Source organism: Choloepus didactylus, chromosome 19, assembly GCF_015220235.1.
Source record: "Choloepus didactylus isolate mChoDid1 chromosome 19, mChoDid1.pri, whole genome shotgun sequence".
In the NCBI taxonomy this organism is placed as follows: Eukaryota; Metazoa; Chordata; class Mammalia; order Pilosa; family Megalonychidae; genus Choloepus; species Choloepus didactylus.
In genome coordinates, this window is record NC_051325.1 from 28,002,716 (window position 1) to 28,029,414 (window position 26,699).

Here is a 26,699-nt window from a genome sequence, read left to right on the forward strand (position 1 = left end):
GAGAGAGAGACACAGAGAGAGAGCGAGTGCTGCAGGGATTGAGATCCTTTATCTGTTCTTATCCAGCCTTGGAATGCCCTGCAGTCAAAGGTGGACTTCCTTTAGCACAGACCTCTGGTCCAGGCTCCCCCAAAGCCACAGCTTGAAACTGGGGTCAAGGCATGGCTAACATTGGGAGAACCGTTCCCTGCCACTGATCATGGGCAGTCGACAAAAGCATCTCTGGTGCTAGTGCTGATTACTGACAAAGGTCAGAAGGGAAACATGCTTTCCCCAGAGAGCCAATGGCTTTTAAAATTTTGTTAAAACTGGTTGATCTGGGTGAGCAGAGCCCCTGCTGGAAGGAGAGATAAATTTAACCCCTAAGAAAGCTATTTCAGAAATCAGGTCTAGGGGAGAAGTGGGACCACAGAGGAAACCCTGGCGTTCCTGTGTTGAGTGAAGGCTCTCCTTGAGGAGTGAGAACTGAACCATGGACACCTGTTTGGACTTGGAGCTCATCCTTCCCAAAGACCACACTCCTGACAGTTCCACCTGACTTCTTCTTGAACCCAACCTTCTCAGCTGAGGGTGGTGTCGCCGAGGCTATTCCAGCAAGGCACATTGGACCTTTCCAGCTAAAGGCTTTGCCAAGTTGATTAGCCTTTTGTACCTTGCTTCATACTGCATCTTAATTCCAGTTACCATGCCACCAGCCCCTTTCAGGATCAACTAATCTGTGCCCAAACTGGCTGAATGGACAGTCTTTGTTAACTGATATGAAAGCAAGCCCCAAATACTAACTTTTAAGTATTCATTTCGCATTCACACAACAGCCCGATACAGAGTTTTGGGTTAGGAAGTCTTCCACATGAGGGACCCAGGCTCCTTCCAGCTCACAGCTCTACCCTCCTCATGGATCTTAGAGTCTTCATCATTTAGTTATCGAGGGGGAAAATAGTTGAAAAGGCAGCAGATTCTTAACTAACTCCTTTGTTAGGAAGGGCCACATATCACCTGGCCCTTGGGTGATAGTTCATTGGGGAAATGTAGTCACATGGGCCTACCTAACTACAACAGGGCCTGGGAATTATATGTTCCTTGCTAGGAAGGGACTTCCCAGTCCAGCAGCGGCTTTGCTCTAGAAGCATGACTCTGGTGGACAACTGGCTATGTCTGCCAGGGGACAGCAAGCTATGAATCCCTTATTGGACCAGGGAGTGCACCTGCCCTGGTCACAGGTTACCCATTTGCATGAGATGCGGACCATTGCAAAAATATATACCCCAACTGGCACCATGACTATTAGCTGAGTCCATTGGATGCCATCTTTGAGGAATTTGAACTGTCAAATACGGAAAGCAGACAGCAAAAAGGAGAAACAGACAAGCAAAACGAAACTGAATCCCATTCATGGCAGAGCACAGGGATGGATGTCTATAAAGTTCTGCTGATGAACACAGTTCCAGTTCTAACATTTACAAAGTCTGCCTGTTTACAAGTAATGGAACCAGATTCAAACTCAGTTCTCCCTGGCTCCAAATCCTGATGTTGCTTTCATCTCATTATATCACTTCCCTACTAGATGTTGTAGACCAAACTTCTCAATAGCCTTTTGATAGATTGGACTGTCAGTCTCAATTCTCATACGCTTCCTGTTTTAGAATTATATATCCACACCTTTTGCTATGTAACTTTGCAGTGTCTATTTCCCTGTCCCACTGATGATGGGATCAATCAATGTGACCCGCTTTGATCAATGAAATGTGGGCTGAAATGACAATGTGTCAGCTCCCAGAAGAGGCTTTTACTCACCTCCTTGCATCCCAGTGATCACCATGAGAAAACAGATAGCAAAAACCTCATCAACCTGGGCCCCAAAATGTGACACAGTAAAGCAAATTTGAACCTAACCCAAAGCCTGGGGCCAAACCTAGCCAACCTGCAGCTTAAAGCAAAGCTGCCCCAGCCAATCTGCAGACCCACAAGCAAGAAACGGAAATGCTTCTATTGTAAGCCACCAAGATTTTGGGTGTTTTGTTATGCAGCTTTATCATGGCAATAGCTGGCTAATACAGTGCTGGAAAGTAAATGTATCCTTATTCAGGACAATTGTATCCTTCTGCACTTTTGAGCACCTATTATAAACATTTATATATAGCATATTATTATTTCTGATTCCATGTAATCAAATAAAGCCTGTGTTATTCTGAAGGATAAGCTATGTCCTATATGGCTAGCAAAATTGAGGTTCCTATGATGCATGAGGGAAAAAAAGACTGTTTAACATTGGAAAAACTATATTCATTTTTTTAGAGCAACAATCACATTTATTAAAGTTGAAGGATTTAAGATTCATCCAAGGGCTTTTCCTAAAGGTCATGTACTCATGAGATTATGCACAGCAAATGAGGGGAGACTCCCTAACTAGACTTGGTTTCTCAGTCCTGGCTCAGACAAAAAATCTCTTTGCCCAATTCTCTCTCTGGTTTCCAGGAAAACCAGAAAAACAAATCAATAGTTCTAAAAATAAAAATAAATAAAGGATGACATCATCATTTTCTCATTTAAATGCCTTTCTGTCTCTGAGCATCAGTGACACAGCTTCTGCCCAGGATGCACAAGGATCATGGAACTAAGGAGAAGGCTGACAGGAGTGAGAGAGAAGGGAGCCTGTCGCATGTGTGTACATTAGAAGCAAATTATAAATGTGTTTCCATTGTTTATTCCTTAAACTACTGGGCAATCTTCATCTCCTTTACTTCAGTGTCTGGGTAAAACTATATTATATAAATGGGGAATCTAGTCAGAAGTGCACTGAGAGGTGTTTTTATCTAGCAACATACACAGAATGAAATTCTCAGGCTCTGTTTAACTTGGTTACTACAGAAATTCAGTTGGCATATGAGTAGTCTGCATAAACATTTTGCTAAGACCAGAAATGGCAAATACACATAAGGCCTGTGCTGATACCCCATCCCCCCGACACACACCCCCACCAAGGCCCCTCCATGGCAGACTTTACTGGTCATCCCAGGGTCCCCGTTCCTACTAAGCCTGGAAATGGCCTCAGTTTCCTTCTTAACACAACACTGCCAGCAGTCGCTACTAATCGATGGGGATAAAATTTAGAGACCATTCACCTTAGTTTTCTGGCTGTTAAAACAAATACCATACAATGGGCTAGTTTAAACAAGGAGAATTTATCGGCTCCTGGTTTCAGAGGCTAGAAGGATCACTTCCTCCCAGGGTCAATGTCTTCTGGCTGACCAGCAATCTTTGGGGTTTCTGGCTTTTCTATCATGTGGCAATGCACATGGCAGCAAATTCTTCTCTTCCAGGTTCCATTGACTTCCATCTTCTGTGGCTTCCTTTTCTGTATCCAGTTTCCTTTGTGTATAAGGACTTCAGCCATATTGGATTAAGGTCTCTCCCTCACCCCCCCCCCCCCAATTCAGTTTGGGAACAGCTTAATTAAAAACATCTTCAAAGTTCCTATTACCAATGAGTTCACACCACAGGACCAAGGCTGGGAGCTGAACATGTCTTTTGTGGCGGATTGATTGAATTCCCCACCTTCTCTGACCTAGGTATTTTGTGTGTTGTCAATATTATCATTTGTTTTATGCACATTCTTTGTTCTGTCAACTTCCAGTTTTTGAAACCACTTTAAAATGACAAATTGGAAAACAGATAATATTCTGCATTGGCATTCTTTTATTTATTTATTTGTTTTTTTGACCAGAGTCTGTCTAAAGACAGCAGTACAACATGATAAACAAAGGCTCAGGGAGAATCAAAGCAATTGATTCACGACAACCAAGAACATTCCCAGGAAACGGATCTCCTTGGTCTGGTAGAGAAAAGTCCTTAAGAAGCAGATACACTAACTCCAGCCCCCCAGGAAGCAATGGAAAGGGCTGCATTGTGGCAGAAACGGTCTCCCTGCCTTAGCTAAGCATTGGGAGAATCTGGTCCAAAAACAAGTGGCTGCAGTTTGGGCAGAAAAACAAATTCTGTGTTTTAGCGGCGTGAGATTATTTTTCCTGGTGGACACAGTATAGTTTCAGACAAACTGGAGGAAAATGTGTTAAAGAGAAAATACATATTAGCATAAGTGACTCACTGGTGTTTTCAGACTGAGGGAAACACACAAGCCCGGATTTATCAGTTCAGGGCCTCCTGTGCTTCTCCCCCCTCGATCCTGCCAGGAGCCCCCTCCAATGTTCCCTTTTCTCCACTTCTGAATGCAGCAGTGTCCCAGAAATTCTGGCAGCCCTCCTAGGCCAGCTGCTGCCTCTGACCTGGACGTTCCCAGCCTTCTACAAGGTCACGGGACATGCTGTATTCTGGGATTCCTCTGATGGAAGATGGAAAGAACCCGAAACTACGCGTCTCCACTGTCCCCACGGTCATGTCAGTCCCAGGCTGGTGGCTCCGGTTTACAAATGCAGGCAGTGACTTCCAGCCCTTTGCAGAGGCTCAATAGCGTTGAATTAAATACAATCCTTAATTTTTGAATTCAGTATTCCATTCAGCTCCCTATCTGACAAAATAGCTCATGGAATAAATATTTGTACTCCTGTTTCCTAGAGAAGAAAAATATAGACAGGAATCTTTGGTGGGAGTGTTTGAGGTTAGATATAATGAATTCAAGGCCTTATTCTTTTATTCCAGAAACAGAAATTGTTGCCTAAAATGAACAGCCCACACTTTCATTTTATAACTTGTTTAAGCTCCCTCTTCAGCCTTCCTGTAGCCTTGACTACTTAGTCCTTAGGGGGGCTAACAGTGGAGATGTTTGCATGCCTTTGCCAGTTACATTTATTGACCTGTTTATCCCCACATCTCGGATGGAATGGGGGCCCTTCCAAGGAAAGGACACATCCTGGGCACGTGGAGTGCCCAGTCACTTCTTGCACCGATAATTGGAGCCTGATTATTCTGTGTGGCCCTGGTCCGGCCAAGTACCAGGGGGAACTCGTGCTCTCTGCCCCATTTCCCTCCCTTCCTTCCTTCTGTGGTGAAACATGGGGAAAGGGCTGGAAAGCCAGGCCAGGTTGATAAGAAGGAACCAAGCAAAGAAAACAAAACAAGCAAAACAAAATATGGGGGAGATTCTGAGTAGTTAAAAAGGAGGAGCTCTCCAGTCCTGGCACAGGCTCAACCCTGGAAACCAAGTGAGGCTTGCCCATCACAAATGATCACAAAATAACATGTTCCCAGGGGAGGGGCTGGAAGGGACTATGAAAATACCAAAGTGCTGCTGCTCTCTGGGGGAGGAGCTTTCTGAAACGTGGTCCCCATCAGGTTTCCCTTGAGAGTCAAAGGAAAAAACGACGGCAGTTTTGCTCCTGCAGGCTAAAGTTTTGGGAAAACTAGCTAGGAAGGTTTTCTCTTCCAGCTCAGTGTTTGGAGTTGCCTGCGTTTGCGTTGTATATTTTAAACATGGTGATGGGCCAGCTCGTTAAGTGTGCTGGCTGGCTCGCTGGGTGACTGGCAGGCAGCCGCAAGTGAGCGGAAACTAAACCATTTGTGGGGTATGTGGTAGCCAAAGTAGCCAGAACCAGGCTTTTGTGATGTCTTCAATCAAAACAGTTATTTCAGAAGCGTTGGCAACTCTGCATTTCCTTCTAGAGGGATAGGACTCTCCAGGGGAACACCTTGGGTCTTTGGAGGTCTTGACTGATCACTGCGGCCAACAAAAAAGCCCTAATTTGACCATATCCTATGGTTGACACATACAGGGCTCAGTAAAAGCTTTTTAAATCCAGTTTACTGAGGTATTATTGAATACAAGAAAAGCACCCATTTTAAGGGTATAGGTCAAAGTTCTGACAAAGGTATACATCCATGTAACCACCACTGAAATCAAGATGTAGAATGTTTCCATCAATCCAGAATGTTCCCTCAGGCTCTTCTGCAGTGAATACTGTCCTCTCACCCTGGCCCCAGAGAACTACGGATCTGCTTTCCGTCACTATAGATTTGTTTCGCCAGTTCTAGGACATCATACAAACGGAATCCTGCAGTAAGTATTCTTTCCTGTTTGGCCTCTTTGGTGCCCAACATAATGTTTTTGAGATTCATTTATGCTATGGGTATCAGGATATCATTTATTTTTATTGCTGGGTATAATTCCACTTTGTAAATATGCTACAATGTGTTTATCCATTTACCAGGTGTTGGACATTTGAGTGTTTTTAATAGAACGAAGGTACAGTCTTACCAAGGGGTAAAGAGAGTAGGGAATGCAGAAGGAGAGGTTAAATTAGAAAGCTATAGAAACATGGGCAAAAGACCTAAACTGGCACTTCACAAAGGGAATATCCAAATATCCAACAAATGCAAATTAAAGCCCAAATGAGCCACCCCCATACACTCGCAGAGGCGAAAAACTCTGACAGTACTTAGCATTGACAAGGATATGGAGCAAACGAAACTTTCAGGTTGTGCTTACGGTAGCGTAAACCGAGACAACCATTTTTGAAAAATTTTTGGCAGTATGTTCTAATACTTAACATATGCAGACCTGTGACCTGGCAATTCCTCTCCTAGGTTTATATGCAATAGAAATGTATGCATATATGCATCAAAAGATATGTTTTAGAATAGTCATAGCAGCACTATTCATAATAACTCCAAACTGGAAACAATCTAAGTAACCAGTAGTAGAATGGATAAATACACTGTGGCAAATTTACGCCATAGAGTGCAACACAGCAAGAATAACGAACATTGTGTGACTACATGTAACAACATGGACTTTTCATGAGTGTTATGTTGAAAATAAAGAAGCCAGGTATAAAAGAATACATAATGTATGGGCCATTTATAAATCCCTGTAACTCTTTAACAGTGTTAGAAGCAAGGACAGTGGTTGCCCTTGGTGGGGGTAGAGACAGGAAGTGAGTACAGGGACGCTTCTATGGGGCTGGTGATATTTTGTTTATTGATCTGGTCACTCTGGTGGGTTCAGTTTGTGAAAATTCATCACCTTTTGTGTTTCATGATTTGTGCACTTTTCTGCAAGTATGTTATCACTCAAAAGACAGTATCAAGAAATAAGAAAACTCCTTTTATGTTTTCAGTCCTTCACCCTCAACTGCACACGTGTGCACACACACACCAGAAGGACTGAGAAATTGTTGGCCAGGCATGCTGCTAAGGGCAGATCATAAAAATGGGGTCACAGGGCGGGAGTAGGCTCCTGGCAGTGCCAGTCTTCGTCAAGGAGCCCCAGATAGTTGTGACAATAGTTTGAAGTGTGTTAGGTAAGTTTTCAAGATCTACTTGTAATTGGAGACCCTTGTGATAAATAATCCTGTGTTATAAAATGGGTGGCTCTCTGGAAATGTCCATCAGGATTCTGGGACTCCTTTTGACAGCGTGAAAAAAGAGACATGGCAAAATGAATCCATGAGCTCATGGTCTCCCTTATCCTTCACCCTGATTGGTCTTTGGTCCTTATCTTCCAAAAAATTAATTAAAGGGGTCAGGAGAAGCAATGGAGAGTTGGTGGTCATGGGTGCAAGCCAACTGGAGCAAAAAGAAGGATGATATAAAATCCCCATTCCTCAAAATATCTTGCCCCATGTTGCCCAAAATAGTGCTATTGAGATGAATTCATTTTGGTTAAGGCTTTTCATCGGTACAGAAACTGCTCATCTTTGGAAAGAATAACTGGTTTTAGCTAGCCAGCATTCCTACTCTTTATTCCAGGGGCATCAGATTTCACTTGGTCTTCAGGCAAGGCTGGTGGCTGTTGACCCAACTATGGTCATTCCTAGAGGCTTGCAACACCTCCTGCCTCTGCTAGCTAGAAAAAGCAGACGAACCAACACACAACCCTTCTCTGTGCTTTTACCCCCTCAATATATGCAAGACATTTTGAATCTTTCAAAAAGAACTGTACAAATAAATAAAATACAAAAGAATTTTTTTTTAAATGATGAGCATACTAAATACTCATGTCTGATTTTTAAATACCCAAAGGGTGCCTGGGTTTCTCTCTCTTGCTTCTACTCCAGAAAACAGGTTTAGTTTGGTTAAAAGAATCCTGGAATTGGCATCAAAAGACTAGCCTGGAAGCCTAGGTCTTTCTCTTAGTGTTGTGTGATCTCAGATAAGACCCGCAGTAGTCACAACCCAGTTCCCCACCTGTCAATGAGTGATGTGAGACTTTAGTGAGAAATAAGTTGTGTGCAGACATCTTCTGAACTATAAAACACACTACACTGAGGTCCTCATAGTGTGGTCCCTGGACCAGCAGTATTACTGTCACCTGGAACTTGTTGGAAATGCAGTGTCTTGGCCTGCTCCAGGCCTGCTGAAGTGGAAATTCAGGGGTGGTGCCCAAGAGTCTGTCTGAACAAGCCCTCCAGGTGATTCTGATGCATGGTGAAGTCTGGGAGCCACTGGCCTACATAGGCATAAATCTGCTTTTAATTAGAAAGATTTTCTTGTCTCCCAAGGTCTTGTTTCAGATCCTAACTAGGATGCTTTGCTCTCTCAGAACACCAGGGAGGAAGCCCCTGCCTTTCTTCTACTGGCTTCTCTCTAATTCCTCCTTTGTTGGGGGGAGGAGTGACTTAGCTGACTGATGAGCCCAGCAGAGTCATTCTCCATGTGAACTGGACACTTGGCTCTCTGTTGCTAGCAGGTTCCTGATCACTAGCTGCTCATTCCCTGCCTGCTACCTTATAGCATACACACCTGGGACAGGTCAAGTGGGCCCAGCTTTTTGAAGATAGGCCTAGAGTTTGTCGGGCTCCTCCCTGGGATGACAGCCAGGTGGTGACCTCTACTGCATCTGACCAGGGGTACCTGCTCCATGACCAGACCTTTCTGCAGATAAATCCTAGATGAGGAAATGGAGTGGGCAGTGCCACTTTGCCTTTAGGACCAAGCCATGTCCTCCTCAGATACCATATTCCAGAAATCCTCCATTTGGAGATAAAAGTGTTGACACTGGTCTTGACTTCTAATCTGGATCCTTGAGTCTGTTCTCAATTGATTTAGAACCAAGAGACAAAGTGGGGCACAATTAATTGGCATCACAAACACCAGACTTCATCTACTATAGTAGACCATCACTGGGACTAACTTTGATTTTGGCTCTGATGGTGGGCACCATTTTCCCTGAGAATCTATGCCAAATCTGTGCCCTTCTTTAACTGTCCAATTTTTGATGTTTCCTTTTTCTTCCATTTTCTAGTCTGCTGGAAGACACTACTTTTCAGTTCTCAGCCCTCTTGCTTTGCAGAAGAGATGAACATACCTCAAGCCCTCCGAATGCTCCTCAAGCCTGCTCAAGCCCCTTCTTTGCACCTATTCTCAATTCTGCCTGCATGTTAAAGATTCCTGTTTGTGTTCTTGATCTTAGAATTTTCTGCAATCAGAATACATTCTTATTCATGGGTGTTTAATAAACCACCAAAAGTTAATGGCTTAAAACAACAAAAATAATTTATTTGGCTTACAAATTTGCAGTTTAGGCAGGGCTTGGTGGGGCAGGTCATCTCTGCCCCAGGTGGCTTCACCTGAGTGGCTTGACTGGGTTCATTCACATGGTTGGCAAGTTGGTGTTGGGAGCTCCAGCTGGGGATATGGGTCAGGGGTGTTGGTTCCTCTATACTTGGGACACTCCATAAGCTTGAGTTTCATCATAGCATGGTGGCTTGGTTCCAACAACGGCCATTCCAAGAGAATAAGACTAAAGTTCGTGGCATTTTTAAGACCTAGCTTTGGAAATCGCATAGCCTCACTTCCACCATGCCTTATTGACTAAGGTATGTACAAAAGCACATCCATATACAAGAGAAAGGAACATGGGGAAGTGACAAGGTTCTAGAATAGGCTGTGCATGAGAGATGTGGTTGAGGTCAACTTTAGAAAATGACAATCTGCCTCACAATTCTCAAGCAGCATCTTTTAGAACATTTCATTATAATGCAATTATTTCTATGCCTTCTTCACCAAAAGGGGAAAAAGAAATGAACGAAAATAAAATTTCAGTGGCTAAGAGATTTCAAATAGAGTTGAGAGTTCATTCTGGAGGTTATTCTTATGCATTATGTAGCTATTCCTTTTTAGTTTTGAGTGTATTATAATAGCTATAAGGAAATACCTGAAACTGTTGAACTGTAATCCAGTAGCCTTGATTTTTGATGATGATTATATAACTATATAGCTTTTATGGCGTGACCATTTGATTGTGAAAACCTTGTAACTAACACTCCCTTTATCCAGTGTATGGGCAGATGGGTAATAAAATAAAGACAATAAATAAATAAATAAATAAACAAATAAATAAATAAATACTGGGGGAGATAAGGGTATGCGATGTTTTGGGTGTTCTTTTTCTTTTTCTTTTTTTTTTTTAATGAAAATATTCTAAAATTGATTGTGGTGATGAATGCACAACTATATGATGGTTCTGTGAGCCATTGATTGTATTCTTTGGATGGACTATATTTAAAAAATGAAAGTTTTATAAACACATTGCTTTCAGTCATTGATACCCTATGGAGGATATGTTTATTAGGCACCAAGCTCAGAGGAGAAATGCTATATAATGATGAAATGTAATGACAATAGCTTCCATTTGTGAGTTCCTTACTATGTATCAAGCACTGTGCTACACAGCTTACATGGGTTATCTTATTGCATGCTTGTAACAGAGGCAGATAGTATTCTCATTGTCAGTAGAGAAACCCAAGTTTAGAGGGGATTAGGGAACTTATTTGAGGCCACACAGCTTTGAAGTGGGAAAGCTGATATTCAAAGCCAACTAGCATGAGTTAGACTCCTTAGTGTCTCTCTCTCTCTCTCTACCTATCAAGTAGAATTCTTTAAAAATCTTTTGTTTTAATATAATTTTAGATTTACAGAGAAGTTGCAAAAATAGTACTAGGTTCCTAAATACCCTTCACTCGGCTTTCCCCGATGTTAACTTATATGATCAAGGACAATGATCCAAATCAGGAAATTAACATTGGTACAGTACTCTTAACTAAACTACAGACTTTTTGAATGCCGTCAGTTTTTTCATTAGTGTCCCCTTTCCATTCCAGGATCTAATCTAGGATCCTACTTTGCATTTAGTTGTTATATCTCCTTTCTCTTCCCCAATTTGTGATAGTTCTTCAGTCTTTCCTGGTCTTTTATGATATTTTCACTTTCAAAGGGTACTGGTCAGGTGTTTTGTAGAATGTGTTCTCATCTGGGTTTGTTTGATTTTTTTTTTTTTTTCTCATGACTAGATTGAAGTTATGCATTTTTGGCAAGATTACCAAAAAAGTGATGTTGGACCCTTCTCATTGCATATGTCAGAGGATACGTATTGAAGATAACTCTTATTACTGGAATTAACTTGGATCACTTACCAAGTAGCCTGCTTGAAGAAAGAGGTGGGAGAAAAAGAAATGTGAATTTGACACGGCAGAAGGCAATTCTCTGCAGAAATGCTGTCAACAATAGGATGTTGAGTAAGTATAATGAGTTATCGTGTGCCAAGTACAATACTTATCATTTTATTAAAATTAACAAATTGGATATTCAGAAGAACTGTCCAGGATGCAGATGATTTGGGGCATTTGTCTCTTCCCAGGGTTGTAGGATATGTGTCTGGAGAGACAGCCAACTTGTGGCTAGCAAGACCCATTCTGTTGGGGCTTTGGGAAGTCAGAGTAGAAGGAGAGTATGTCTAGAAGGAATGTGGGGGTTGTGAGGGCATGGCATTGTATCAGGTCACTAGCTGAGCCTTACATACCAAAATTTCCAACCTGAGTGGAAGGAGCTTCCTTCCCATTGTTCTACTGGGAGGCAGCCTGGTTGGAAAGGATGGAAGCCAGGATTTGTGGCTTGGAGACCTGGCTCTGCACGGCCCCTTGCTTACCATCATGATGGGAACTCTTCAAGCCTCATCTTGAAAATGGTGATGTCTGCCCAGCGGGAAGACTGTGAGTACAGGGCCACAGGGACAGGATTGAGCAGTTTCTATTTCTTCTATTATGTTAATACTCACTAAATAGTGTTTACAGAACAGCAATATGCTGTAGAAGAAAAGGCATATACTTTTCTAGTTGGACATGCTAATCTCTCAGTCTCAGGTCTGCCATTATTTTTAGTTGGGTGACTTGGAACAAGTTTGGAAACTCTCGACATCAATTTCTCTAAATGATTGAGAAGCATCCCTAGTTTGTGGTTCCTGGTAACGATAATGTACAGAAAGTCTTTGGCACGTAATAGGTGTCCCAAACCCATAACTTTATTTTTATTATTCTTCTTTACATGTTTAGCTAGTGAGTTTCAAGATCTACCTAATCTTGGCCTCTTTCCAGACAAAATCCTCCCTTTGGGGTGCCCTCATGAATGACTTTAATGACATGGCTTCTTGACTCTTAAACCGGGCTCCTGAATGGAGCTGAAAGATGCAAGTGAAATCCACGGATCTCCATGACACAAAGAATACTGCAGCAATGAGGTTTTCTTTTAAATGGCAGAACACAGCACCACGGTAAGGAAGGGAACTTTCTTATGACTCAGCAGTGATTTGCCTCCAAACTCTTACAATGTTTGGAAATTCTGTATTCTCTATGGATACACAAGCCCTGGTATGTTTCTAGAGGGATTATCGATGCAAAATGTAGGCAGTTTGGAGATGGCTACTTGCCAAGGTGATTAAGATTTTATGACAGCAGTTGAACTGGAAAGGATTTTCCTTCTGGTCATAGAATTGCTGGTGGCATTTCAAAGTGGAAGGAAAGTCCTGGTTTAAAAACGAAACAAAACTGTTGATGAGCACATCTTCAGTAGACTGAGGCATGGGTGAAAGTGAGGGGGCACAAGTTATGCAAATAAACGTGTTTTTTACAAATGTATATGAGAATGAACTGTAGTTTCATTTTATTTGTTTTGGTTGTAGTGTAAGCAATGTGCCTTTTAGGTAGAGGGATATTTGAGCCCCAGACCTCAGCTTTCCTTTTAGTTGTTATATGACATTGAAAGGTAATGTGTACCTATCTTGGACTGTAACTTTATGAGAATAATACACTATGACTCTATCATGGGTATCCTCCATGTGACTGTGCCCAATGGATGAGCATGGTGGGTGTTTAGTAAGCACTTGACGAGTTTAGAATTCATAGTCCTGATTGGCCCGTGTGGCCTTGGGCATGTCTCTGAGCCTTCTCTGTAAAATAAAGGTGTTGTGTATTAATGACTGCAAAGGTTAGTCTATTTTCAGTATCTTAGTCTGCGTGTCAGTGCCCACGTATGTACCTATATGAACATTCCACCGTCACCGAGTACACATCCTTAGCAACAATCACCTGTCTCCAAGACACACCCAGATTGACCGCCTAATGTCATTTGCTCTGCAACTTCCAGTTCACTATTTCCCAAGAGCTTCTGGGGGAAAATGTAAATGATAGAGATTTGCAGTGTCTAGGTAAAGGATCCTATGCTAATCAAAATGGCTTACAGTAAAGTCATCAGCAGTCATTTCAAAAGCTACTTTGCTGCTTTTCAAAATGCATCTCAGGTACTTAAACACCTATTCAATAGGGCAAACAAAGCAAAGCACATTTGGATACACTGGTAGAAGCAAAAGAAGTATATGGTGGATGTGCTAGGCAATGTATTTCATAAAATCGAACTATAGGACTTACACTTTCAAGGGACAGAAAAGATCTGCTGGTCCAACTTTTTACCCAGTGCCATGAATATTTTTTTACAGCATATTTGTTGTGGGTCATTTAGATTCTGGCTAACAACTCCACTGGCATTGGGAGTTGGCTATTTCATGAGAACTTCCCATTCCACTGTTGGAATTTCTGTGTCGTAGAAGATTCTTTTCTTATTTGAGCCAAAGTCTGCCTCCTAGGATGGTCTAGCTATTGTCAATAATTCTGCTTTCTAGACCAACCTGGATCTAGAGGAGTCTCCCCACTCCTCTCAGGACAATCCTAATATTTGTTGAAAATTAGGAGAGCTGTGTTATTTGCTTTCAGTTCTTTATTTTCCAGTCCTGCAGACGTGGGACTGGTGTCGAAACCCATTCTAGGCAATCTTCCATGAATATCATCCTAAACTTAGATTATCCAAGTATGACCCGAAATTTGCACAGAAATGGGTTCAACACAGCTAATGAATCCCTTCTTTCAAAGATCTCCATTTTCCTCTTCACAGTCACGTGCAGTTCTCATTTTCATTGACCTCTGCAGTATGGGACAATGTTTTCCACTCACCAAAGCTTGGATTCTCCTTTCCTTTGACTTACATTGTAACTTATTTTTCTGAGTCTCTTCACTAGCTCTTTGATAGCGTTTAGCTATTTTCTTTTTCCTTTGGTTTCTCTTCCCATTCCTGCCTTCCAAGTAGACATTGCATCTGTGATCTGATCTACATGCATTATTCCAACTGGTCCACTGTGCTGGAGTGTATTATTTGTTTATAATATCTTATTCCTTCCCTACCCTCACCATGCTTTTTTGTAGTCCAGGTACACTTCTCCAGTCTGCTTCAGGCTTGACATTATGACTTACTTTGGCCAGCAGAATGTGAGAGGAGGACATTTGGACATTATATCTACCACATCTGAGTACAGCTTTAAATAAGCTTGTGTAGCTCATTCTGTAACCCCTTATTTTCTGACCCTTCACCATGAGAACAGTATGTGTGAGATCCTCTTGTAGCTTAGAACAAAGCAGCAGAGCTACAGAGCTGCCGCTAACCCACAGTGGCATGTTATGTGAATATAGACCTTTGCTCTTACAAGCCACTGAGATTTGGGGGGTTGTTTGTTATACAGCATAACCTAGTGAAATATGACAAATACAATCACTCTCAAATCTACCATGGTCTCTTTCCAGTACTACACAGCCAGTAGTTCTTACTGTATGTTTTACTGGTGTCTCAAACTCAGCTTGTTTAAAAATTAAATCATCAGGGTATTTTTTCCTCAAAGAAGTTCCTCCTTCTGACTTCCCTATTTCTATAAATATGACCTTGATCCTTGTGGTTACTTGGACTTCAAACCTTGGAACCAGCTTTGAATCTCTCTCTCTCATATTTCCATGTTCAGTCAGCTGCCAATCCTGTTGAATTTTTTTCCTTTATTTTCAATAAATGTTTATGAAACACCTACTACATATCTAGCATGGGGCTCTATGCTGTGGGGTTTAAAAATAAATAAGACGTGGCCCCTTCCCCTAAGAAGTTTTCAGTCTGGTCAGGCAGTAGGACTCATAAAGAGATGATTTCAGCACTATACAATTCATCTTGTGATAAAATTATCTAGTAGGTGGAGAGGAGAGGCACTTCGCTGAGGCTGAGTATTCACGGAAAGCTGCCTGGGGGGAATGATGCCTGAGCTGGCATTTCAGGAATGAGTAAGCAGAAGCAAGTAGTCTGACTATTTTGAGGACAACCAGGAACCCATGGTTGAGTGTGGTACATTTGGGGGAGCTACAAGTGGTTCAATATATTCTGAGCATAAACTGTGAGGCTGAGGGTGGTGGGAGATGAGATTGAAGAATTAAGCGGGGTCCAGTCCAGATCATGATAAAGCGTATACACCCCATGACACAGCTTAGAGTTCAGCCTACTGAGTTTGGGAAGAGAGACATGACCAGATCTGGCGGTAGTAAGGAGTGTGGATTTTTTTTAAAAATTTTAATTAAAACAGAAAACATTATATGGCACCCGTTAGATGTTGGATGCTCTTCTAAGTGCTTTACAAATACTAACTCATTTAATCCTCCTAACAGCCTGAGGAGATAGGCACTGCTATGATCTACAGGTGAAGAAACAGAGGCAGAAATAGATAAGAAACTTGCCCTTGGCCTCATAGCTAAGTGCAAGGGCTGGAATTTAAACACAGGTAACTTGGCATCGAAGTTTACAGCTTGAACCACTATGTTGTTTTGCTGTGGATGGATGTGTGGAGTCAGTTAGGTGGTGATTGCAAAATGTTAAGTAAGCTACTTAGGGAAAGTGTGGCTGTCACAAAGGGTTAGATTTGGGAGATCTTTTTGTGGTTAAATAAGGCGTATTCAAGATTGATTGGATGAAGGAGGAGGGTTCAGCAGAAGGAGTCAGGTTCAACTTGGAAGTTTCTGTTTTGATTGGCATTGTAGGTGGTGTCATAAGTGAGATGTACAATACAAGGGGAGGCCTGGATTAGGGGGAGATGAAAAAGTCTGTTTTAGAGGAAGTCATATGACAGTAGGTTGAGAACTGAATTAGAGGTAAGAAGGTGGAGATGGCAATTCCCCTTTATCAACGCTTTTATCTCATACCTGAACTGCTTGGCACTAACTTCCTAAATGACTCCCCGAATCATTCCTTACTCCAACAAATTCTGCACTCCACACTGGTGTAATCTTTGGGCTGTGTCATTTAGATATTGTTTCTCTCTACTCCATTCTGTGGCTCCCGATCACTTACCAAATACCCTTCACCTCCCCAGTTTGGCCTCAAGGTCCTGGAAAATCAAGCTCCACCTGTATTTCTAGCTTTTGTCTCCTCCATTATCCTATGCAAAACCCATCTTCTAGCTGCATGCTCCCAGATGTTCCTTGCCTTTCCATGCCTTTGCATCTTTATGCATGTCACCTCCTTCTCCCAATGTCTAACTCCTAAAACCCTGCCCTTGTTTTAGGATTCATACCAAACACTCTTCCATAAACCTTCCCGAATCAGTCCAGCCAGAAGTGGTGTTTCCTGCTTATCAAATCCTGCCATTGGATATAGGTGACATCTCATCTTGCAGACTCATGCACAATAGCCCTTTACCTAAGGGATTTATTCCCTATTATACAACTGAAGCACTTTGTGCATATTTTGCATTCTTCATAACTATAAATATGTATTAAATTAGTAAATTAATAAAGGTCAAGGTGAAAAACCATGTCATTGGGCACATCAATCTTAAAAACAGCTGAGATTGAGGTTTTACAGCAAAATAGCCATCTTTTTTCTACTGAATCTTATTAAAAGATACGTCAATCAACCTTGCTTGTATCTTCATTACCTCAAACATGATATGGGAGGGATGGTGGGTGGCATCATGACTCTTAAGGACACTGTCAAAAGGGCCACAAAATTTTTAAAGTAGAATGTTAATATGATGGTTGTTCAACCTATGGTGAAAGGATGTTAGAAGAAGCAATATAATAGCTGATGCAAGAAAGAATGAGAAGGACCACACACCTCCACTTTCAAGCCCAGATGTGTGTGGCCACCTCAGCCCAAAGTTCCCTCCTCTCTACAAAGTCATGAAATGCATCTTGATAGTACTAGTCACTGGGAGCCAAGATGCATGTCACTTGATATATTGCATGTGTGATTGTTTCGCATGGTTATTTTAAATTTCAAATGTGTGTGCGCCATCTCTGAGAAGTAATTCAAGGCAATATGACAGAAGAGATTTATCCCTGGGCTGGGTTTCCCACCAGGACCTAGAGATGCCCACTTGGAGGTGGCATTTTATAGATGTTGCTGAATGAATCACAGTCATCCCTAAAATTCCAGGCATGCTTCTTGGAATCAGAATCTTCTGTGAGAAGAAAATAATGTTCCAAGTGAAATAATCATCCCTTTACATTTTGTATTTTTAAGATGTTTATAGGCAGGAGAAGAGTAAAAATCAATTAATATATTATTATTTTATTTATCCTGGGCTATGCCTGGGGAACTGTGTGTGTGTGTGTGTGTGTGTGTGTGTGTGTGTGTGTGTTTCAGTTCAAGTTTCCTTCAGAGCCACACACATGCCTTGTCTATACCAGTGTTGAAGGATTTTTCTTTTTCCTCATCTGTATGCACTAACTAAAATTGAGGATCATTATCCTGCGCCTCAGCTCACACTTAATGAAAGAGCCAGTATAAATTATTTACTGAATGTCATACTTCAGGTTTTAAATTCAATATATTGTGATACATATGCTACATAATTTAAGAGGCGGACAAATTACAATATGGCACGTGCCCATGCTTCTGCATTCGGTCATTTCTGCCTCCTGGGTTAAAGCCTCCTTCACATCAATAATTGAGCAGAGACACCCCCCCCCATTATCTCCTTAAAATAAAGCCAGTGTCCAAAAACCAAGAAAGGAAGCAATTCATTTAACTCGGGACAAATCACCTATGCTGAATGATTTAACAGTACAATTCTGACCTTCCACAAGTCACCAAAACATGTGAGCAGAGGGATCACATGTGAGAACAGAAAATTTCCCCGGCAAGCTTTATTCTTTCTTTTGCTGTCTTTGGGTCCCTACTCTCCTTGTGTTAGATTTTTTCCTCTGCACTTAACCCCCGGTCTGTTCCCCTCTTGTGGGCCAGAATCCATTCTGCCTGTCTTGCCTGCTACTTTGCTTTTTCTCTTTCCTCTGTTTTCTTTCCCATTAGTAATTATTTATTAGTCTCTGAGGTGCAGCCCAGGATTTTTCACGGCATTTCTCCAACTTCCTCCAGCCCATTTGGTCACTGCTGAATGTTCAGACAGGAGAGTAAGCTGTGACATGCCCCGTGATGTGAGTCTGGAGCGGTACGCTGGGAAAGCTATACAATTACCAGCTCCCTGGCATCGTTTCCTCTTGCCTCTCTGGCCAGGAGGGACTGGCTGAGGAGGAAGCGTGGTTCCATGCTTAGAACATGCAGTGGTGGAGCAGTCTGAGCCTGGCTCCGTCTCCTGGCTCCCATACGAACTCCACGTCTGAAAGCAATGTGCTCCTAAAGCAATGTCTTTTTGTTGATCTCTCTCCTCCAAGTCAAGGTAAGAAAACTATAAGTCACCTTCACCCCCTCACCTGGCAAAAATGAGTGTAAGACAGGAACAGGCCTATTGAGCTTGCAAGGAATTGAAACGGATGTCTTTAAGGTGCTTTGACATCCTGAGTTGGGAGTACCATTTTCTCATTTCCTGGAAAAGTTTAATTCCTCATGTGAGCATGGACAGAGAGAGCCGGGATCATTAGGAACAATTTGTATTCACCCTTCCCTTTCCCATCTCTAATCATCCTGCGTATTTTCAGAGTTGTGCTTCCGGAATTTTAATGGGCTCAGAAATTACCTCAGGATCTTGTTAAAATGCTGATTTTGATTCCGGGGTTCCGGGTTTGGGCCTGGGATCCTGCATTTCTAACAAATTCCCAAGTAATCCCGAGGCTGCTGGTCTTCAGACCACACTTTGAGTAGCCAGGTGCTGAAGGATTCTCCATTTCCCTCCTTCAAAACTGACTGATTCTCATCATCTCAGATCCTCTGTGCTATCTCATCTTGATGAGTAGCAGTTTCATGGCTCCAATACTTTATATTTTTACCCCTATGTGATAAAGCACATCCCTCTTTGAAGTCCAGGCCACCTATCACCACCTCCCTTGCCCTTGTCATCGAGATTGGCAATCTGGTCCCTCGCCATCATTTGGTGGATATTGGTACTTGAATCATTACTGTCATTTCCAATCCTCCTCCTGTGAACAGTCTACACTATCCATATACTTAGTCCATCCAACATCTGCCCTCACAAATTCTTACCTTTTTTAAAAAATAAAAATAGGCTTTACCTTCTCTCTCCTTCAGCTAACCATACCAAGAGCCATACCCTAGACTTTGCCATTACCCCGATCTGCTACATTTCAGAGAACTTAAACTTGATATCCTACTCTCTGACCTCTTGTCCTTCCAAGTCTCTTGTGCCCTCCCCATGGCTACCCTTGTTCTTTCAATGCCCCTGCCCACGATGTTTCCACTTCTTGTTGCCTAAGTAGCTTAGCCTTCTATCTGATCATCCTGCTCTTCTCTCACCAGCCCACTCAATTTCCTTGTGCTTCTGTATTTTCACACTGCCCCTGGAATAATAACACTGTCTGCTTATTTTTTCTACACTGTGAAACTGAACACAGCTAGAGAAAATCACCCAGCTGTGCCAACTGGCACGATCACAAACCCCTTGCTTTCAACCTCCCTGGAGCCCTTGTACAGCTCAACAATTCATTCATTAGTGGTTGTGATTCCCTTGAGCCACTCTTCCAGATCTTCACTTCCTCCTCATTCTCCAATTTAGTCTATGCCCTAATATTGGTGAATAACCTTGCTTCTATTACATTGATATTAGAGAAGTTCTCCTAAGCAAACTTCTATCTTCCGCTATCTATAATTTTGTCTTCATCCACACCTACCTTGACTTCCTTCATTCTCTACGTTCTCAGAGTATGAGGTATCCCTCCTTCTGTTAAGGCCAGACCCACTCACCTCTCCTCTTGTTTCTTCCAGGCTCTTGTCACATCAATTTTCTCCACCAGCCCCTTCATCTTCAACCTCTGCCTCCCTCCTACCTCCTTCCCTCACACCTGCAGTGCACCATATGTAATTTTCCTACGGAATTTTCCAGCCTCGTCTCCCATGGTACCCTGCCTAACTTGTTCTGGTGGTGTTTATTCTCCTCACATACTATGCTGTTTCATGCCTTGGTAATTTTGCTAAAGCTATCCCATTTTTTTTTTTTTTTTACGTATTTTAAAATTTATTTCTCCATAAATTCATTCATTTTGTGCACACTTGTTGAGCCACGACTTCTGTGCTTCAGGTACTTTTCTAGGTCTTGGAGCTAAAACAGTGAACAAAACAGACAAATTTTTATGCCCTTATATAACATATTCTTGAGGGAGACAAAGAGTATAATTTTAAAAAATCTGCCAGAAAAATTTTGGCAGGACTTTGACATTGTAGATACAAGCAAAAAAAGAGGAAAGAAAAGGAAAGGAAAAGTCGAGGGATGCAAGAATGTACCCCCACACTGCCGGGTCACAGAGCCCACAGTGTTACCTTCTGAGCTAATACATCACACTTGAATGGAACCATAATGGTTCCTTCCGTTTTATCTCAGTCTGCCCAAGAAAGCAATCTCCAGTGCCAGAGGACATATCTGCAAATGAGATCTGCAGCCACTACACTTATAACTCTCCCAAACCGTGTATCGTCGTGCTCTTTTGAAGACAGCTTTAGCCCCAACAGGAGAACTGCGGCTGAAACCTGGGGTTCCACAAAAGCTATCCCTTTAACTGCAATGTTCTTTCTCTTTTTTGCAGCCTGGAAAACTCCTACTCATTTTCCAAGATTCAAATTGGGGGCAGCCTCTAAGCTGGCTTCTTTGACTCCCACAATGTGCCTTACCTCCGTGTTGCCATAGCAACCTTATTTTACTTAGCACATTTTATAGTAAGTACCTACTTCTGTGACTGTCTCCCTTGTAGACTAAGCGCTCCTTGAAGGCAAGAACTTTTGCTTTATTCATTTTTATATTCGCAATGACAGGAATAGTGCCTGGAATAATGTGGTTGGGAAAGGAATATTTGTCAAATGAGTGAATTACTGAACAGGAATTGCTCATAAAATAAACAGATTATCATATATGTCACCTTGGTTCCAAATGGCTCCTAATAGACTTCTTTTGTGGCACAAATGCATTTTATCAAAGGGCCAGCTTCATAAGCTCATTCTGAAAATAACAATATAACTTTTGATATAATACCCACTGTATATTGAGTTTGTCAGGGACTATGCTAAATGACTTATAAACATTATGCCATCAAATCCTTGTGACAGCACTCTGAGGGCAATATTATTATCCTTATTTAGAGGTGAGGAATTGAAGATTAGGGGGTAAGTCACATACCTGTTGACACATAACCAGGAGGTTGCAGAGCTAGTTTTGGAAGCATAAGGCTGGCTGAAAGGCCCATGCTCTGAAGCATCACAAACTCTACTTGCCTTCTAGCCACTGGTTGCTCTTTCCTAGAGAGCCCCCAGAAATGGTCTCTTTCCTTCCCTTATCACATGTAGAGCTTTTCCTGGGCCTGACCTGCCTTTGCCTTTTGACCATCCTCCTCTTCCACCCATTTTGGAGCTCTGCTGAGATTGTGACATTATTTTCTATATCCGCCCATTTAATCTACAACATGTAATGATTGTTTTAAAGAAGCCCAAGGGTTGAGAGAATTCACGTCCTAATAATCGTTAAGTAATGAAGTGACCCTTGGCACTACTTGCCTTAGATAATTAGGACTCTACAGAATGAAGCGGTCTGTGGGTGGTTTTCACTATAATGCAGTTTGAGATCATTGGAAATGTTGAACTCTAGTTGGCCATTTCCTTTCTTCCTTTGTCACTAGCAGTGCTCTAGTGTAGAAGAAATTCTGCACATCTACTGTTGACAATGAATGAATGAAATGCCCAGGACCAGGGCTGAGTAGAAAACCCAGGGAATTAGGGTTCTGGCATTTGTTAACCTATAGGAAAGCCCTCTTTGAATGTATGAGGCAAGGAAATTGAAAGTCTCCTTGCCTGGGTGATCTGTGGATGGCTTACTTTATCCACACATTTTCAGAGGCTGCCTTATTGTTTCTATATTCTGGAACGAGGAGAAATTGGGTTAAAAAGACTTGATAAAGAGATTATCTGATAAGTCTTCTCATTGTTGGTTAAATTGGATAATATTTACTTAATACACAGAATTCCAGTATAAGCCTCACTGAAGTTTGTAGGATTTGATGCTAAATGTTTATCAGGTTCCTTTTTTTAAGACCAGCACTATTTCCAAACTCTATCCAGCTCTCCAGTCCTTAAAGTATTGTCATGCCTGTTGTAATGTTAATAACATGCTTTAAGTAATAATCCTTAAATCTGAACTTTATTTCCCACTCAACCCACACGGGAAGCCTAAATTCCCTTGTCACAGTCCATTTAAATTGAAAAAATATATGCATACCCAATAAATAAGTGAAAACATGCATGCACATGTGGTCTTTAATAAGAATAAAACCTGAGCAGAGAAAATAAAATTTAGATCATTTTGAATTGTTTAAATGTTTCTGGAGGGTCTAGATTAAATTACTGTTGAATGTGTATCTTCTGTAGATACTTCTATAAATGTTATATTTTTATCTTATTGTTTCAAAGGTCTAATTTAAAATTTAGACATATCCTTTTGTTTGTTAAAAGCCAAGTACTTCCAGGATGCAGTTGAGACCATTTCAATTTATAATTCACTTTTAAACCTTCCGAGTTCAACCTTCTCATTTACTGAAATAAAGGTGTATAAAGCAGCGACTCCTTTCTTGGTTCATTTCAGCGAGTTATCATCTTCTCCAAAATACCTATGAAACAAGCTCCCAGACCAAGCTAAGCAGAGAGCTCGTAAATCCTGCGGACAAACAGAAGGACCAGAGGCTTTGTTGAGTTCACTTTTAAATATGGGATTCTAGGGTTCTAAGGAGGAGATAGCAGCAAGGAATAAGGACAAGAGGGAAAAAGCAAGTCTTTAGTTTGTGGGATTGTTCGACATTTGTTTCCCTGATAACACTCTGATAATAGTTGGTGTTTGAACTAAACCTAGAATGTGTTACTTTTTATTACTGGTACCAAACCCCATTTCTCTGTGTAAACAGGGACTATCTGCCAATCCTTTTCCATCTGGGGTCAAAATATTCCAATTGTGACATCACCCTTGGTTGTTGAGGAAAGGATTAAGTTATCACAAATAAAGGCGTATCACCCTGGAATGAAATGATGGAGCAAATGAAAGCACCAGGAACATAAATTTTTAGCCAGACGTGTGGAGCGCAATAAAGACAACCTTCGAAGAAGGAGGCCTCGGTTCAAGTTCTCTGGGAGAGGTTGGAAAAGTAGGAAATTAACCTGTCTGATACCTTATCAGGCAGGTTTGAGCAATCAACTAAGTTAACATTCTTGCCTTCCACAAATCATTAAATCATACACCCTGGACCCGGAAATCTCCTAGTTCCTCCAGAAGAAGGTATGGCTGGAATGTGAGGAGAGGTCAGAGTAGGAGGACTTCTCCCCACAAAGTGGAGTGAGCCAGTCCCTTGGAACTTTAACCCTTTTAAATCTGAGTAAAGTCCTTCCCAGTTGGACCAGGAAGGTAAATTCCTCTGGATCTGTATGTGGCACTGTTTGATGGGTTAAATCGGGCCTAATGGAATTGAGGTAAGAGTTCTAGAAGGAACAATGGTGCACAAAGCCTGCATGTATATAGCTCCAGGATGTCACACAGACAGACACCATATGGGCAAGAAAGTAAACTGGACTTGGTTTCACTCTCCGTGGTTTTTAAGAGTAGCCGGAGGAACTGGCATGTAGATAATCTCTTCCCCCTACCCCCATCCTCTTTCCCCCTACCAAGGAATCTATTCTTAAGAGCCTGCTTTTCAAGGATTGAATTAATGCTAAAAATTCTAATTCTTGTCTTAACTTCTCCACAGCTCTGAGAAATGCAGCAGAAAGCATGGAATTAAGAAATGCTGCTAGAAATAGCACAAACAATAACAGTGAACCAAGGACTACCATACTGTGTCCAGGAAAATATGTCAAGAAGAGTTCTCTATCCTTTGATTGGCTCAGTTTGGGGATCATATAAAATAGAGATGCAATTCTTGCTGAATATTTAAGTATCTTCCTAGCCACTGAGCCACTGAGGATAAATCTACTTGTTAAAAAACTGTGTGGACATCAAGTAATGTACAAAACGGTGCAGCTCTGGGCCCCCTGGTGTGACCATGCTTAGGCTCAAGTTCTTGTCCTGGAGGCCAGCAGGGTCTGGAAAGTTTCTCCCAGGAGATTTCAGTGTCCCAGCATGCTTTAACTCAGTGATAGATGAAAATTAACACCAAGAACAGTTTGGTCAGGAAGGAAACTGATAAATCACAACCCAAGGTGGTGAATATTTTGTGTTTAGGAACTCTGTCTTATCTACCTTTTTGCCCCTTTTAAGATGATAGCAAAATGTTTGGCCCACACCTACCTTAGTGTCTGGTTGGGAGGATGGGGTTGGGTGGCCCTTCTGTTTGCCACTGGGTGGTGAGCACTGGAGCTGGTTGTATGAGTATCACCAGCTGGTTGAGATCCCACCAGTGCTTCAGCGTCCTGTCTACAGAGCCACTCACCAGTTCTGACCAAGAAAGGTGGGCTCTTAGAAGTCTAGTCACCAGCAGGATTGGCCTCCTTGAGCACTACTCAATCTGTATTGAAGGCTTCTGACTTCAAGTGCTTAATTTTGTCAGCCTTCTCCCCAGGGAGCTGTCCTTTGGAAACTCTGAGGTTTTGTTCTAAACCAGAAAGACCACAATGCTGGCATTTTTCTGCCTAAATCTCCTACCTCCAAACCTCGCCCAACACATCCGAGATCATGAATTCAGTCCGAGTCCCCTGGACCATTGAGACCCTGTGTCAGTTATCTATTGCTGGTTGTAACAAATCACCTCAGAACATAGTGGCTTAAAACTGCAATCATTTTATTGCTTATGATTCTGTGAGTCAGGAATTTGGGCAGGGCTGAGACGGCTGGCTTGTCTTTGCTTCACAGGGGGTTGCCTGGGCTCGTTCTGCACTCAGCTATTGGCTGGGCCGGGCTAGGGGATCCAAGATGGCCCCATTCACACATCTGGGGCACAGGTGCTGTTTGTCTGTGGGGACACCTTGATTCCCCTCCTGGTGGCCTATCCCTCCATATGGTCTCTCATCCCCCAGGCCTTTTCTCTTCTCTTGTCTTCTCAGTCCAGCTGGATAGCATGGAATTTTTAATGTGGCACCTCAAAGTAGCAAGAATTAAAACAGAAGCTACACAGCCTCTTAAGACCTGAGTTTGGAAGCTCTAGCACATCACTTCTGCAGCATTGAACCAGTCAGAGCAAATCTCAAAGGCAGATTCAACGGTGGGGAAATAGACTCCCCCTCTTGAAGGGAAGAGCAGATGTGGGGGGAGTAGACATTGGAGGAGATGTTGGCAGTCATTGTAGATGATCTACCACAAACTCTGTGTTTGGAGGTCTGGTCACCCCTATTTTGTGTGGCCAGGCTGATATGTAAGTTGCTCAACTCCAAATTCTTACCCAGCCCAACCTGGTACCAATTAGATACCAGACCAGATACCTAATATGCCTTCTCTAACCCTATCCCACTCAAGACGTGGCCTGGGGCATACCCTGGTTGTGCATGCCCATGGCACATTCACTGTTCATGTGGAGGAAGGGGAGCTTGAAACATATGCCTTCCGGAGACATCCAGACTCAGATTCCCAAGAGAACTGTGTTGGGAGTGAGACTCAGTCTCCCTCTCTATCTCCAGTCCTAATCTTCAGTCTAGGTCACCTTGCAGACATTTGTATGGACATGGGCCATTAGATCCTCTCCAAAGTTACTTTCTCAACTCAGAGTTCAAACGCCCTTTGAACTCACCTGCTCTGTATGTCCCAGCCCTGTTCTAGGATCTACAATGTCAGCTTGTACTACCTGTAATTTCCCTTAAGTCTATCTGTGTTTTCAGAATGTGGTGTTGCAAATTGTATGGGGTGGAGAATGGGAAATGAAAACTGATTAGAATGTTTGGGCTCAGCCCCACCCTGACACTGACCTTTTGTCTCTGCCCCCCTACCCACATCCCCTTTGAACCTCAGGCCAAACTTCAAAAGATGATCTCTGTTCTCTGCTGAGAAGGGCTGTGAGCAACACACCCCTTCGTATGCTTTTTTGTACATACAAATGGGTTAAAGATTCCATATTTGTATGTACCTTCATACTCTGTTTGAGCAGTTGTGACTGGTTGAGGGTTACAGAACAATAAAAAATCAAGATGGCATCAAGGAAAATACAATAAAATATTATCTGAAAATAATATGCTTATTCTGCATGTAGAGACAG